Source organism: Protopterus annectens, chromosome 15.part0 (assembly GCF_019279795.1).
Source record: "Protopterus annectens isolate FY-2018-M chromosome 15.part0, PAN1.0, whole genome shotgun sequence".
NCBI lineage: Eukaryota > Metazoa > Chordata > Ceratodontiformes > Protopteridae > Protopterus > Protopterus annectens.
Genome location: NC_056749.1, coordinates 543,608,994 through 543,623,772, shown reverse-complemented (window position 1 = coordinate 543,623,772; position 14,779 = coordinate 543,608,994). Strand labels below are relative to the sequence as shown.

Genomic DNA, 14,779 nt, shown 5'->3' with positions numbered 1-14,779 from the left:
TTTAGAAAGTAGGGAGTTGTGGTGGCAAGTCAGTTTAGAAGCAGGAAAGAAACCAGGCATGAATGATTTTCTTTCCATAACATCACTTCTAAAACTTAGAGCTAATAAAATTTGATGTAGTAACAACTTTGTACACTAGAGGGCGATGGATAATTATTTTCACCTATTACTACTGATCACAAACATCAATGTAAAATAATAATGGTTTAGTAAATAATTTTTAACAATAGTTTTATGAACATAAGTAAAATATCATATCAGAATGAGCTGTAACTAGTTTTTATAAAACATCAATGAGTTATATGGATTAACAAAACTCATTAGTCTATATGAATATTAATGAATTTATCAGTTACGTGATTTGTCAAATTTAAATTGATGAGTGTGTTTTTACTGGTTTTTAGGTTTTAATTAAAGTATTTAAGCATCAATTGGGTAGGAAGCATTCATCTGATGAAGTCCTATGTTGTCAGGACGAAAACGCGATTTTGTATGTGGAATAGAAAAGCGTTAATGGTGTATTGAGATTTTGCCAATAAACTGAGTGGAGCTGCAACTGGGTTCTTGTCTTGACTCTGGGCATTCGTTTTCAAGTTTATCTGTTTACATTTGGAGTGCCTTGGACTTTTTTTTTTTTTTTCTAAAGCACAGCCAAAGGTCCCATTGTGTGCAAATGTCCTTTCAGAGTGGTACAAGATGCAATAATTGTTTTAAAAATTGCTTCCATGGTAGCAAAGAATACAATGAGAAGGCCCAAAGGTAGACAGGTTGAAACAACCCAAACATAAGTCTCCAAGGATGCACAGGACACGTTTGTTTTGTAAAGGTCTAACAGGTACTTTTACATCAATGATATTCCATCTGCATTTTGGCCCAGATACCTGGAAAAATCAACAAAAGGAGAATCTTTTCCCCATTTTGCCAGGCATGATGGCTTTGCATTCTCTTGGTCCTCTCATAATATTTAGCAAGTTCTCTGAAAATACATAAATGTGTCCAGAGGGAATGAGTGCTAAATCATCCAAGATGTGAGCCTTAGGGTAATCCATTTGGGTAACATTAAGGGCACTTTTGTGGTCTAGATTCCAGGGCAATGTTCTCAGTTCTGTACTTGCTAAACTTAGCAGGATGGAGAACCAAAGCTAATTGAGCCAAAGTGCGGCTATCAGAATGACAATCTCACCTCATCAATTTTCTGCATACTCAATGGATCAGGGTTAAAGGGAAAGCTTAGACAAACAGACCTATCCAAAGCATGGAAAAGGAATCTAGTCTCCAGGCTGCTTGAGCAACTGATCTGCAGAAAGTTTATCAGTTCCTATTACCTAGCACACCCCAAACCTGTGGGTGAAATCCAGAAGGATTTCCCTGTTTTAAAATCCATGCATGTGGGTGTACCTAGGACCTGCTCAGACTGTCTGCCAAAACAAACTCTCAAGATGGGATGCAGGCTATCCTGGGGGTCAGGCCTGAGTCCTGGGTAAATCTCCAAAGCCTGCACTGTCAGTCTGCATAGGATAAGAGTGCCTCCTCCTCACTGGTTGACATAAGACTGCTGTCTTCTATAAGGATTTGGAGGGTCCCCTTTTCCCAAATCAGCCTAAGTGCTTTTAAAACGAAGATAACAGCTATTACCTTTCACATTTATGTATTTCTTTCTCATGTTCTTATCCCCAAGTGCCCTAAGCTAATGACCCAAGGGGCCATTTTAAGCCTAGCCAAGTTCCCCAAAATAAAACTTTGTGGGCAATGTTTCCCAAATGTTTGTGGAGGGTATGTATATTCTTAGGTAGACAAACAATTACAAGCTTCTTCACTCAAGCAGAGACATGGATGGCAGACCAGGGGTATGTTTGTGGTTCTCCATTAACTGGTCTAGGTTCTGCTTGACTAAGTACAAGGGAGAACTCTGCTTCACATGGATGGAAGCCTAAATGAACCAAAAATTTCACCCTCGGTCTACACAAATCCATGCAGAAACAACATCAGTTAGAATGAACCAAACTGTTGTTTATTAAAAAAAAAATACTTGAATAGTCAAGTGCTTTCATCCATTTAAAAACTAAGACTTCATCAGAACAGGATGGCAAGCCTGCTCCAGAGAAGAAAGGGGAAATTTCTGAGATGCATACCTTTCCTTCCAGCTTGTCTTACTTATGCTGCTTGTGAGGTATAGGTCCCAATATAAAGAAGTTATGTACTCACCATAACGTTCCAAGTGAGTTGATCATCTCACCTTCATTCTTACTAATGGGTTTGGAGCAGATCCTCGGCTCCGAGTCTGCCATCTACAAAGCTCAAGGTCTTCAGACAGCTCGAGGCCAAGTCCCTATCCCATGATGCACCTTGAGTTACCTCAGATCTTGTTTGCTGCCTCTAATTATACCATATGTCATTCTGTCACTTTTTAAGATAAAAGCCATAGGAAAGACAAAGCAACCATGATAAAACATGAATCTCGGTCCTCGAAAAACCTGGAGGAGGTAGGAGGGTGGGAAGTAAAAATGAAGGCGAGATGAACAACTCACATGGAACGTTATGGTGAGTACATTATGTTAAGATTATATGAAGTTGTTCTATCTCGCAGTTCATTCTTACAGATGGGTAGCGTCCCAAGCACCATCTTTCTCGGGTGGCTCACTTGGAGTATGTTCCTCAGGACAGTAGAACTAAAGGAGGCCCTGTACCCGGAGGCCCTTTCAACTTTGTAATGAGTGATAAAGGTATGAGGCTTTGACCAAGTGGCTGCTGCACAAATATTGTCTATTGGTAGCCAAGCTGAAAAAGCAGAAGATGCGGGCACAGCTCTGGTAAAATGAGCCTTAATTTTGTGTTGCAGAGGTAAATTGGCAGCTGAGTAAGTGAAAGTGATGCAATCAGATAACCATTTTGATAGGGTATTTTTTGCCACATGCATACCTTTTCTAGAATCTGAAAAGGAAACAAAGTTGTTTGGATCTTCTGAATTCTTTGGTTCTATCTAGGTAAAATCTGAGCGGTTTGTGAACATCAAGTTTGTGCAGCATATACTCCAAATTGTTGGTGTGTTTAGGGAAATAACCAAATTATATATTTACCAGTGTAAGGGTAGCTTCAGTACAAACTTTAGGTAAGAATGAAGGATTTGTTCATGTTGTTACTATTGCTGTAACTTTGTATCTCTATCCTGTGCTGCAACTTTGTATCTCTATCATGTACATGATGTGGAGCTTTTCTCCCCGGGCATCTGCTGAAAAAGGACCTGTGTCCAGTCGGAATTTCCCGGTAAACAAATGTAAATAAATAAACTGTTCGCAGTGAAACTCTGTCAGCATCACAAAACAAATATGGAGGTTTTATGGACAAGGCTTGTAGTTCTGAGACTCTTCGAGCAGATGTGATGGCTATTAAAAAGATAGTCTTCCAAAACAAAAATTTCAAATTGCACGAATAAGCTGGCTCAATAATCTTGTGATCTGTAGTGAGAGTAGGGAACAGGTGGAGTAGACCCTGGAGAGATGGAGATATGCTGTAGAGAGAAGAGGAATGAAGGTCAGCAGGACTAAGACAGAATATATGTGTGTGAATGAGAGGGAGAATAGAGGAATCGTGAGGATGCAGGGAGTAGAGGTGGGGAAGGTGGATGAGTTTAAGTACTTGAGATCAACAGTTCAGAGTAATGGTGAGTGTGGAAGAGAGGTGAGGAAGAGAGTACAGGCAGGATGGAGTGGGTGGAGAAGAGTGTCAGGAGTGATTTGTGACAGACGAGTACAAGTAAGAGTGAAAGGGAAGGTCTACAAGAGGGTAGTGAGACCAGCTATGTTATATGGGTTGGAGACAGTGGCACTGACAAAAAGGCAGGAGTCAGAGCTTGATGTGGCAGAGTTGAAGATGTTAAGATTTGCATTGGGTGTGACGAGGATGGACAGGATTAGGAATAAATATATTAGAGGGTCAGCCCAGGTTGGAAGGTTTGGAGACAAAGCCAGAGAGGCAAGATTATGTTGGTTTGGACATGTGCTGAGGAGGGATGCAGAGTATATTGGGAAAAAGATGCTAAGGATGAAGCTGCCAGGTAACAGGAAAAGAGGGAGGCCTAAGATAAGGCTTATGGATGTGGTGAGAGAGGACATGCAGGCGGTTGGTGTGACAGAGCAAGATGCAGAGGACAGGAAGAAACGGAAACAGTTGATCTGCTGTGGTGACCCCTAACGGGAGCAGCAGAAAGAAGAAGAAGAAAATGAAGAAGCTGGCTCAAAAGGTGGGAGAATAATGCGTGAGAGCATACAATTTAGGTTCCAGGGACTTAACTGGTTGTCTAAGTTGGAAAGTCCCTTTGAGAAAGGCTTTGGATAGCTTGTGTGACATTATGTTAAAGCCTTCAGTACCAAGATGAAAATTAGAGATGGCGGCAAGCTGCACACGAATTGCAACTGCCGCTGCTCCTCTGTTGAAAAGCACAGTCAGAAATTCTAATATGGAGGAAATAGAGGCTTGGTAAGGGTCAATGTTATTCTGAAAAGCCCATATGGAAAATCTCTTCCATTTGCTGAGGTACAACTTCCTAGTAGAGGATTTCTGAGAAGATAAAAAGATATGTTGCGTTTCTTTTGAGAGGTTATGGCACCTGGCTATCTTGGGAATTGGAGCAGCCAAGCTGGCAATTTTAGGGACAGAAGGGAGGGACGAAGAGCTCCCGACGAGTGCATCAGAAGTTCCGGAACTGGGTCTAGAATCCAAGGCTCTTCCAACAGATGAGGTCGAAGGAAGGGGAACCAAATCTGGCGAGGCCAATGAAGGGCTATTAGAATGATGGCCTTGGCTTTCTGTAATACATTGGGTATAAGGGGAATTGGTGGGAATGCGTAAAAGACTGGGAGGCCAATCGTGTAAGAGTGCATCTCTTGGGGAATCTCCCAGAGGGGGAATCAGAGCAAAGTAGCTTCTGCATTTTGTGTTCATGGTGGATGCAAAAAGATCACAGCAAGGCTGGCTCCACTTGCAGAATATTCTTTCCGCTATTTCTTTTTTGAGGGACCACTCGTGAGGCAACAAAATTGCCCTGCTCAGTTTGTCTGCAATCACGTTGGATTTCCCCAGGATGTGCGTTGCTATCAGAAAGCGCTGGGTGGATGTAGCCCACTGCCATACTCTTAGGGCCTCTCAACAAAGGGGATAGGACCTAGTTCCTCCTTGCTTAAGTACCAGACCACAGACATGTTGTCCGTCTGAATCGCAACTGTCCCCAGAGGGAGAGTCTTGAAAGTACTGCAATGCCAAGAATACCGCTCTCATCTCCAGGACATTGATATGCAGATGTGTCTTGTTCGGTCCATATGCCTTGGGCTGTTCTTCCCTGAAAATGCCCCCTCCCCCACCTGATCAGAGAAGCAGCCGTGGTCATCGTGGCCGATGGTGAGGGTAGGATAAAAGAACAACCTATTATGACTTGGAGAGAGGTCAACCACCACTGAAGATCCTTTTTGCATGCGTTTGTTAGAATAATGAGATGTGACATTGGGAGCTCTTGATAAGACCATTGTGTGAACAGAAGCCATTGTAAAATCCACATGTGCATACGACCCAATGGAATAGCTATTATTGCAGCTGCCATCATACCCAGCAATTTTAGCACTTCTGAGGCTGGCACCTTGTCTCTGGAAATGACATTCAGAATTTTCTGACGAAGTACTGATATGCTTTCTAAAGGAAGATTTAAAGTGATGGTGGTGGTGTCCAAATCTGCTCTGATAAAAACGATATGTTGCAATGGTGACAAGGCAGATTTTTTCTGAGTTTATGGTAATCCTGAGTTAATTGCAAAGAGTAAGTGTGGTGTCTCTGGCTTGTATAAGCTGATGCCTGGTGGTGGCAGAGAGGAGCCAATCGTCTAGGTATGGAAACACCTGGAATCCCAAACGCCTCAGGTGAGCCGTGACCACTGCCATATATTTGGTGAACACTATGGGGGCTGTAGTAAGACCAAAGGGCAGGGCTCGAAACTGATAGTGATTGGCTCCCAGCCGGAAGTGCAGATGATCTGGGCATTTTTATGTGGTAGTACGCATCCTGGAGATCTATCGAGCACATCCAATTGTCTTTCTCTAAGAAGGGAAGTATCGACTGTAGTTTGACCATCCAGAACTTCTCTTTCTTGACAGATCTGTTCAGTCTGCTGAGGTCCAAAATAGGTCTCCAGTCCACTGTCTTTTTTGGAACTAAAAAGAATCTTGAGTAAGTTCCGGATCCTATGTGGTCTGCTGGGACTGGTTGGATGACTTTTTTCTAGCAACCTTTGGACCTCTACTGTTGCTTTTTCCTTGTAACTGGGTGGAATGTCCAGGATTTTTGTTATCAAGGGGGGAGAAGTGGCGAAGGGAATAAAATATCTTCTGGAAATTAAGCTTTGTACCCAGTTGTCATTTGTATCCAGATGCCTGGCTAAAAATAACAAAGATAAGTGACCCCTGACTGCCTCCAGAGTAGGACAGTAAGGCCTCCTTTCAGGAGCGCTGGTAGGGCTTCCCAAAGAACTGATCTTTGTCGCTCTGATTTTGCAGACCCCCCCCCCCTCTGCCGTGAGGGTGGCATCTTCCATTATTGCTCCCTCCTCTGTGCCTGGAGGGGGGTTCACCACGTGTGTCCAGAAAGGCTCCTTGGGTTTTTTGGAACCACATCTTTCCTCCCTTTTGACCCTTGAGGTAAGGTCTAGTAGGGATGGAAAAACAGACTCCAACAGCAGACAGAGTCTTTCCTTCCTGCTCACACCTGGTGAGAGTTTCCTTAACTTTGGGCCCGAAAAGAGACGAGCGATCAAAAGGGGGGTTGACAAAGGATGACTTAAAGGGCTCCGAAAGGAACATAAGCGCATCCAGGAGTGTCTCCTAAGTGCAATTCCTGTACCCGCTGCCCTACTCAATCCATCAGTTGCATATGACATCAGATACATGGACGAGTTCACTATGGAATTAAGGGTAGCAAGCTGGGACGCTTTAGGCCGATGGTGAGGGTAGGATAAAAGAACAACCTATTATGACTGTAGAGTATCTCCAAGCTCTTTAAGGAGGTCTCTTTGCAGTCTTGTAAAATGTGTGAGGTAGTTCAGTGAACGCATGGCAAAAGTCACGGAACTAAACATGTGCTTCCCATATCTATCCATGATCCTAGAGTCTCTGTTAGAAGGATGGACAGAGGAAGAATTTTCCGACATCTCCTTTTTGGTGGCTGCTGCCTCTACCATGGCATCAACAGGCACTCCCTCTGTAAGAAAGGTCGTATCGTGAGGGGCAGAAATAAATTTATTGGGCCTCCTAGGAACAGGCACCATGGTGTCCGGAGACTCCCACAGCCTTCATGATACCAACTCCATAAGCTCATCGAAGGGAGGAAACAAAAAGAAGGGAAGGGAGATAATAAAGGCCTGATAAACAAAGGCCAACAAGGCTATAAAAAGCACTTGATAAATTTTTCTATACTGGCTCGAGCTGTGAGGAAACCTCCAATCTTTTGTAGTGGCAAACTAGATCTGAGGTAACTCAAGGTGCATCATGGGACAGGGACTTGGCCTCGAGCTGTCTGAAAACCTCGAGCTTTGTAGTTGGCCGACTCGGAGCCGAGGATCGGCTCCGAACTCATCTGTAAGACTGAATGGCGAGATAGGATCATTTCACACTGCGTGTTTCTGATGCTATTTTTCTGAATATGTAACAGGATCATTAGTGCTGGATCTGAGGAAGTCTTGTAGGCTAGACATAGGCAGTTTCTTATGAGCCTGTAGGAAATATTATAGGGACAATGATTTGTGATTCTCTGCATATGACTTTTTATATCCCTTGTATTATTTTTGTGAGAAATCTTTGTGGACGTTCAATTATTGCATATGCCTGGTGAAGTACACTCCAAAGGGGGAACTGCACTCACTGATGCACTTTAACCTCATAAGACCTAAAAGGATGAGGACTTTTCTGGAACTAGATGTTATACCTTTACTTAAGTTTTGTAACATGGAATGACTTTCTCAGCACAATAGAAACATGTTGGTCAAATGACAAATCTCTGTCTACAAGTGCTCCCAAGTCCCTGACTACAGGTTCTACTCTCAGGAGTGTATTATTAATGTGGTAGTTTGCAGGGGTGCTATGATGCACTTTTAAACATGTTTTAGGCTATGACTCTAGCATCAGTTATTAATCTGTCACGCCCTCTTGGACGGTATTAGTATCTTGGGGAAATCGATAACTGCTCCTAATTTGCAATCATATGCAAACTTGGTCAGCAGCAGTGGTGGTACAGCAGTAGCATTGTTACCTCACAGCAAGAGGTTCTCCCGTTCGATTCTCTGCTTGGCTTGGGAGTGCCTTCTGTGTGGAATCTGCATGTCATCCCTGCAGTTGGGTAGCGTTCAAAAGACATGTGTGCGTAAATGGCCGTGCCTTCGTTGAAGGTTGGGCGTCGAGCTGGCACCTTGATGTTTCGTAAAAAATCTACTGCAAATCATTAGCGGACTGGAGTTCCGCTGTGGCGACCCCTTACCAGGAAAAAGCCGAAAGACAGACAACAAACAACAACATGCAAACTTGGTCAGCCAGTGGCCTTTTGACATTTTGCATCTACTTCTCTGAAGTCATAGCGAACAGCAGTGGCTCTAGCACTGTTCTGTAGGGAATGACACTAATACCCAGCTTTTTTGCAGAGGTAGACTATACTATTCTAACTTCTGTACTCTCAGTAAGCCAGCTGGCTATTCAAGGGGTAATATATGGGTTAATGCCTTATTTTGTGAGCTTGTTTACAATGCTTGAATGAGGTATTATGCTAAATGCCCTAGTGAGGTTGAGGAGAGCAGTATGTACTGATTTCCCCTCATCCATCTCTTTGGTAACCTTTTCAAAGTCACCCACCAGGTTTGCATGCAAGACCTGCCCTTAAACAAGAACTGACTAGGGTCTAGTGCTTCTAGGTTACCCATATTATTTACGATATCCATGATTATCCTTTCCACAGCAGTCCCGCCAGGCTAATATATGAACTATCCCTGTGCAGTGGTATAAATGTTGCAGCCCTCCATTCATTAAGTATGAGCCCATTTGCAGACTGTGGTTAAAGAGATTCTAGTAGGGCAGACAGTTCATGTTTCATGCAGTTAAGAAGGCATCCCAGGATATTATCAGGTCCCATCAATGCAGTGCTCTTGGCCTTTGAGAGTACCCTCAGGTTCTGCTCTCTAGTAATGGATGTCAGAATTAGAATTTCCTGAAACATATCCTATGTGGGGGGGTTAAGTCTGATACAGACTTGTCACCCAGGAGATTAACAATATCTTCTTGTTCCATGTGGGTGGCACCATTTACAATTAATTCAGTACACTGCTGTGCATTGCCTTTGAGGTTTCAGATATAATAAAGAAACCTTGACCTGGATGGCTAGCTTTACCTCAAATTTGGCTTTTGTGGACTTTATTAACCCACTGAGCTGCTTGTTTAGGCTAATGAGGGAACTTGTGCCATGCTAGGTACTGTTTCTTAGTTTTTGCTTAAGTTTCTTCCTTTTGTTGCACAACCCATTAATACTGGAATTCTAGCATGACAGCTTGTTTTTTTGTGCCACCATGCACTTATTTCAGGTAGGTACAGCAGTTTCTACACAGCTGTTGTCATGGTTAGACAGGGTTTGTGAACACTTCTGCACAGGCAGCAGTATTCTCAGGGTTGAGGGTGGGTTTGAAATCTGTTTAGGGTATCGGTTAATAGTGGGAAGTTTGCCTTCAGGCAGAAGTTCTAGGGCAGGGGTGTCCAACCTTTTCAGTTGCAAGGGCCGCATTGGGTTAACAAAAATGGTCTGGGGGCAAACGGCAGGTGAGGACCAAAAAAAAAAAAAAAAAAGGTCTCACATTAACTGAAGAGCAAAAAAAAAAAAAAGGTCTCACATTAACTGAAGAGCAAAAAAATAACACTGCTTTATGTGGACTAATGTGGCTGTATTGTAGGTTAATGTGAATAAATAAATTAATAAATAATATAAATAAATTAATAAATGCATAATATTTCACCTAAACTTCAATATCTCTTTCTAATTATTTAAAAAACAGTTAAATCCATTCTAACATCTTAGTAAAGTTTATTTGTAAAAAGAATTAACAGGTACAAACCTTTCAATTTGTATGAGATCATACCTGTGATTTTGCTGGTTTCCATGTCTTCCATCATGTCCTTAATGGCCATATGTTGTCCAAAGCTCATGTATTCTTCTGTTTCTAGCTTTGCAATCTGTCTCTGAAGTATGGCACTGGCAATATCAGGAATGATGACACTTTTACTTCTTAAAAAATGAACAATTTTTATTTTTACATTTGTTTCGCTGTCACTAACAGATGGTACAACACATTTAACTTTGGTTCACCCACTTACTGTGGAGACACAAAGAACATGGTAGTATGCCAAAACACACTCCAGTTTCACAAGGTAAACTCACACATGCTGTTTTGCAGTTGCCTCTCCAATCTGCATTTCTCACATTTAAACAAATAAGTGACTTTATAATAAAATAGTAGTGGCACTGTTTGTGAAACCAGTTCACAAGGGTGCAGCCAGGCACAGACCTTTGCAGATTTCAAACTTATTGGTCCTAGTTCTTGTTATACTTAAGTGTCCATATCAGGAGGTTCAGGCTGTCAAGTCAGGATTGTTCTTTTGTGTAGTAGACTAGACAAACATTATGAGCATAACCTTTTAATGTGAAGACTGAGCTTGTCTTTTGATACCAGTGCGTCTATATCAGGTTTGATAGATGTAGTGGCGATGCAGAGTATTTTCAAGATGCTCATCTGAAATTTTTGTTCTGATTTTATTTTTTGTATGCTTCATACGAGAAAAAAACTGCTCGCAAATGTATGTACTCCCCATAAGAGATGTCATGAACAGGGCGTGTTCGTGAAGTGATGGATATTTTTCTTTGGGTAGGTATAACTTATAAAAGTCAAATAAAGATGCTTGCAGAAATTTTTCTTTAAGTTGCATATCTGACTGCAATTCTATGCATTCCAGTTGCAGGTTTGCAGGCAACATGTCGATGTCAACTGAGAATGGGGTAGCAAATATACTGAACTGTTGTTGGTGTTTTCTAAAATCTTGAAATCTGCTCTCAAACTCCTGTGCTAAACTATTAAGTAATGCCACATATTTTTCAGTATTTGCTTGGCTTTGCTCAGACAGTGTTGCAAAGTGAATGAAGCTATTGTTCTTAATCTGACTGTGCCACAATTTAAGTTTCATTTCAAATGCAGTCACTGTTTGAAACATGTCATTTATTAATAGATTTTCCCCTTGGAGGCGCAAGTTCAGGTCGTTTAAATGAGCAGTGATGTCTACTAAGAAGGCTAAATCAGCCATCCAGCTTGCACTTTCAAATTCAGGTACAGGCTTTCCTTTTAACTCCATAAAGGACTTTATTTCATGTCGTAAGTCATAGAAGCGTTTCAGCATTTTTCCACGACTTAACCACCTCACTGCAGTAAAGTACAAGATGTCTCCATAGGTAGATTCCAAAGTAGTCAGAAACTCCTGAAACTGGCGGTGATTTAATCCTCTGGATCTTATGAAATTTATTGTTTTAACAACAACATTCATAACATTTTCCATTTTAAAGTCTGTGCAGACAAATTTTCTTGATGTATAATGCAGTGGTACTTCATGAAACGCACATTACTGATCTGTTTTGCATCTTCTTCCATCAGTGTTGTTAGTCCTTCCCTCTTTCCAACCATAGCTGGAGCACCATCAGTTACTATGCCAGACAGGTTTGTGATGGTCAAGGAAAATCTTGCCAGTGTTTCTTTTACTGCCTTGTACAGATCAGCAGACTTCGTTGTGTCTTTCAGTGGAACCATACAGGCCAGTTCTTCAGTAATATTGAAATCGTTGTCAACACCACGAATAAATATGGCAAGTTGTGCCGTATCTGTAATATCAGTGCTGTCATCCAAAGCTATGGAGTAATACTTGAAAGTTGCACACCGAGATTCCAACGTATTTTCAATAGATTTGGCTATATCTTCCACACGCCTTGCATTGTCTGGTGTGATAAACTGATTTTAGAAAATTCTGATTTTTTCAGGGCAAATTATGTCTGCTACACTTTCAAGGCATTCTTTAACAAATTCACCATCGGCAAATGGCTTGGATTTTTTCGCAATTAAATTTGCTACAACATAACTTGCCTTCAGTAAAGAATCCGGTTGAGTAGCTGATTTTCAAACAGCTGTTGTTGAAATGTAAGACTTTTTTAATTCTGATATTTTCTGTTGACGGACACGCCTTGCAATTCACTTAATTTGGGGTGCGTTTGAATATAATGCCTTTTAAATTGTAGTCCTTGAAAACGGATACCACTTCTCTGCACACAAGGCAGAGCGCTTTGTTATGAGATTCAACAAAGAAGTACTCATCGGTCCATTTTTCCTGAAATACTCTTCTTTCGTCCGCTATCTTGCTTTCACGGTTTTGGTTTGACCAGATGTAGAAGCCATCTGAAAAGTAAAAGAGGAGTAACTTAACTACTTTATTCCTAGTTATATAATTTTTAAAACAATGGCTAACAATTTACATTAAAAATAAGGAAATAAAAATTAAAACTATCCATACTTGTAGTAGTATATGTTAATGGTGTTCAAGGGATCATTTCACATCTGCAAAATAACACAAAAATATCCCTGGGGTGAATTTACAGTTACCCATCCTGTTGGGCAGATTACATATGAGGGCCAGTGAGGCACTTTGTTTCATTTGTAGTACTAATGCCATTAGTCTTACACCCATTACGCATAAAGCACATCACATTTACTGTGACTGTTGGTCTGTACTCTGTGCCAGTAATACTGGGCATTTTGAAAAGTTCTTCATAATTCATGAAATTCAGATGGACTGCGATAGAGCTATGAACATGTATGGTTAGCAGTTAGCTGCATGTAATCAACAGTTTCTTACTGCTACAAGAATGGCAGCTTTCAATGACATAATCAGAGCTGTACCATCAAGTTTCAAGTTAAATACTGTGTACTTTGCATGCTACCCAAGAAAAGTCATTCACTTGCAATGAAAAACTGGCACACACGGACACTGTCATTAATTCACTACTACTGTACTACCAATTCACACTGCGAAAACCACTCCAGCCGTCCAAAGTAGGTAAAATGTCAACATTAGCAGCCCTACAGTATTACAATCCACAACATTAAGCCAACAAATTTGCAATGACTATTCTCTTCCATCTAGCTTAGTACTTCACTGTCCCTCTGTACTGGCCTTCTGCTTATGCTACGTTCCCCGTCTTTTTAATATGTCCCCTTACACTAGCTTAGTATGTCAGTGTCCCTCTGTACTGGCCTTCTGCTTATGCTACATTCCCTGCCTTTTCCATATGTCCCCTCACACTAGCTTAGTACTTCAGTGTCCCTCTGTACTGGCCTTCTGCTTATGCTACATTCCCTGCCTTTTCCATATGTCCCCTCACACTAGCTTAGTACATCAGTGTCCCTCTGTACTGGCCTTCTGCTTATGGTACATTCCCTGCCTTTTCTATATGTCCCCTTACACTAGCTTAGTACTTCAGTGTCCCTCTGTACTGGCCTTCTGCTTATGCTACATTCCCTGCCTTTTCCATATGTCACTTACACTAGCTTAGTACATCAGTGTCCCTCTGTACTGGCCTTTGCTTATGCTGCATTCCCTGCCTTTTCCATATGTCCCCTCACACTAGCTTAGTACGTCAGTGTCCCTCTGTACTGGCCTTCTGCTTATGTTACATTCCCTGCCTTTTCTATATGTCCCCTTACACTAGCTTAGTACTTCAGTGTCCCTCTGTACTGGCCTTCTGCTTATGCTACATTCCCTACCTTTTCCATATGTCCCCTCACACTAGCTTAGTACGTCAGTGTCCCTCTGTTCTGGCCTTCTGTGTATTTTACATTCCCTGCCTTTTCCATATGTCCCCTTACACTAGCTTAGTACTTCAGTGTCCATCTGTACTGGCCTTCTGCTTATGCTACATTCCGTGCCTTTTCCATATGTCCCCTTAAGTAAAGAATTCACATCACTGACTTAATAAAACAATTCTGAATAAGAGGGTCTCACCCAAACAAATGACTGGTGCCATACACATGACCGCAAGCCAAATGCCAACAAATGCATCATCATCCCTTTAGTTTTGGGTAAAGCGGTTGTGAGGCTGCCAGCCCAGCTAGATGTTATTTTGTACAATGTACATAATTCTGTGTGTCATTTTTGAATACTAATATGCTTCCTATGCTTGTCTTACAAATGTAAAAAAAACACTATACATATGTGTATGTTAAACTATTGGTGCAGAAGTGTGTGTTGAACTGTATGTTCTGTACTGAGCTTCAAGAATGTAACCAGTGTACCCTGCTGGGAAAGAACAGAGATGTGTGTATTGTAACTGTACCTATGGCATGCAGATGTGTGCTGTAAGGTAGAAGTTGGAACATAAAGAGTTAAATTTGACAACAGTAAGAACAGAAGTGAATTGTTTTATAACTGTCTGTATTGAAAGAGAAGGAGTTTTGCCAAATGTTAGCAGCTAGGTAACAAATGAAGTGAATTGTTTTACGACTGTGTTATCTCATCAACAAGACAGGATGTCTACACTGCAGCCAGAAGTTCTTTTAATCTTTTGTGTGGAAACAGACAAAATGACAGGTTTCAAATGTAAACTGTTTACTACTGTTTTATGACTTCCAGTTCCAGGGCTTAGGCCAGGGGCCTTAGGCACATTTCTGAGAGATAAG

The 14,779-nt window shown here is 41.5% G+C and overlaps 1 protein-coding gene and 1 long non-coding RNA gene across 4 annotated transcripts in view; one reads left to right on the top strand and one right to left on the bottom strand.

Moving 5' to 3' along the window:
* LOC122789915 overlaps positions 1-14,779 on the bottom strand; it is a 931,531-nt gene that overhangs the window by 839,367 nt on the left and 77,385 nt on the right. The gene's annotated exons all lie outside the window — the stretch shown is intronic.
* On the top strand, positions 10,784-11,390 carry LOC122789917. The gene is made up of 2 exons (XR_006362887.1): positions 10,784-10,933; positions 11,292-11,390. It is a non-coding gene; the product is annotated as an uncharacterized LOC122789917 (long non-coding RNA).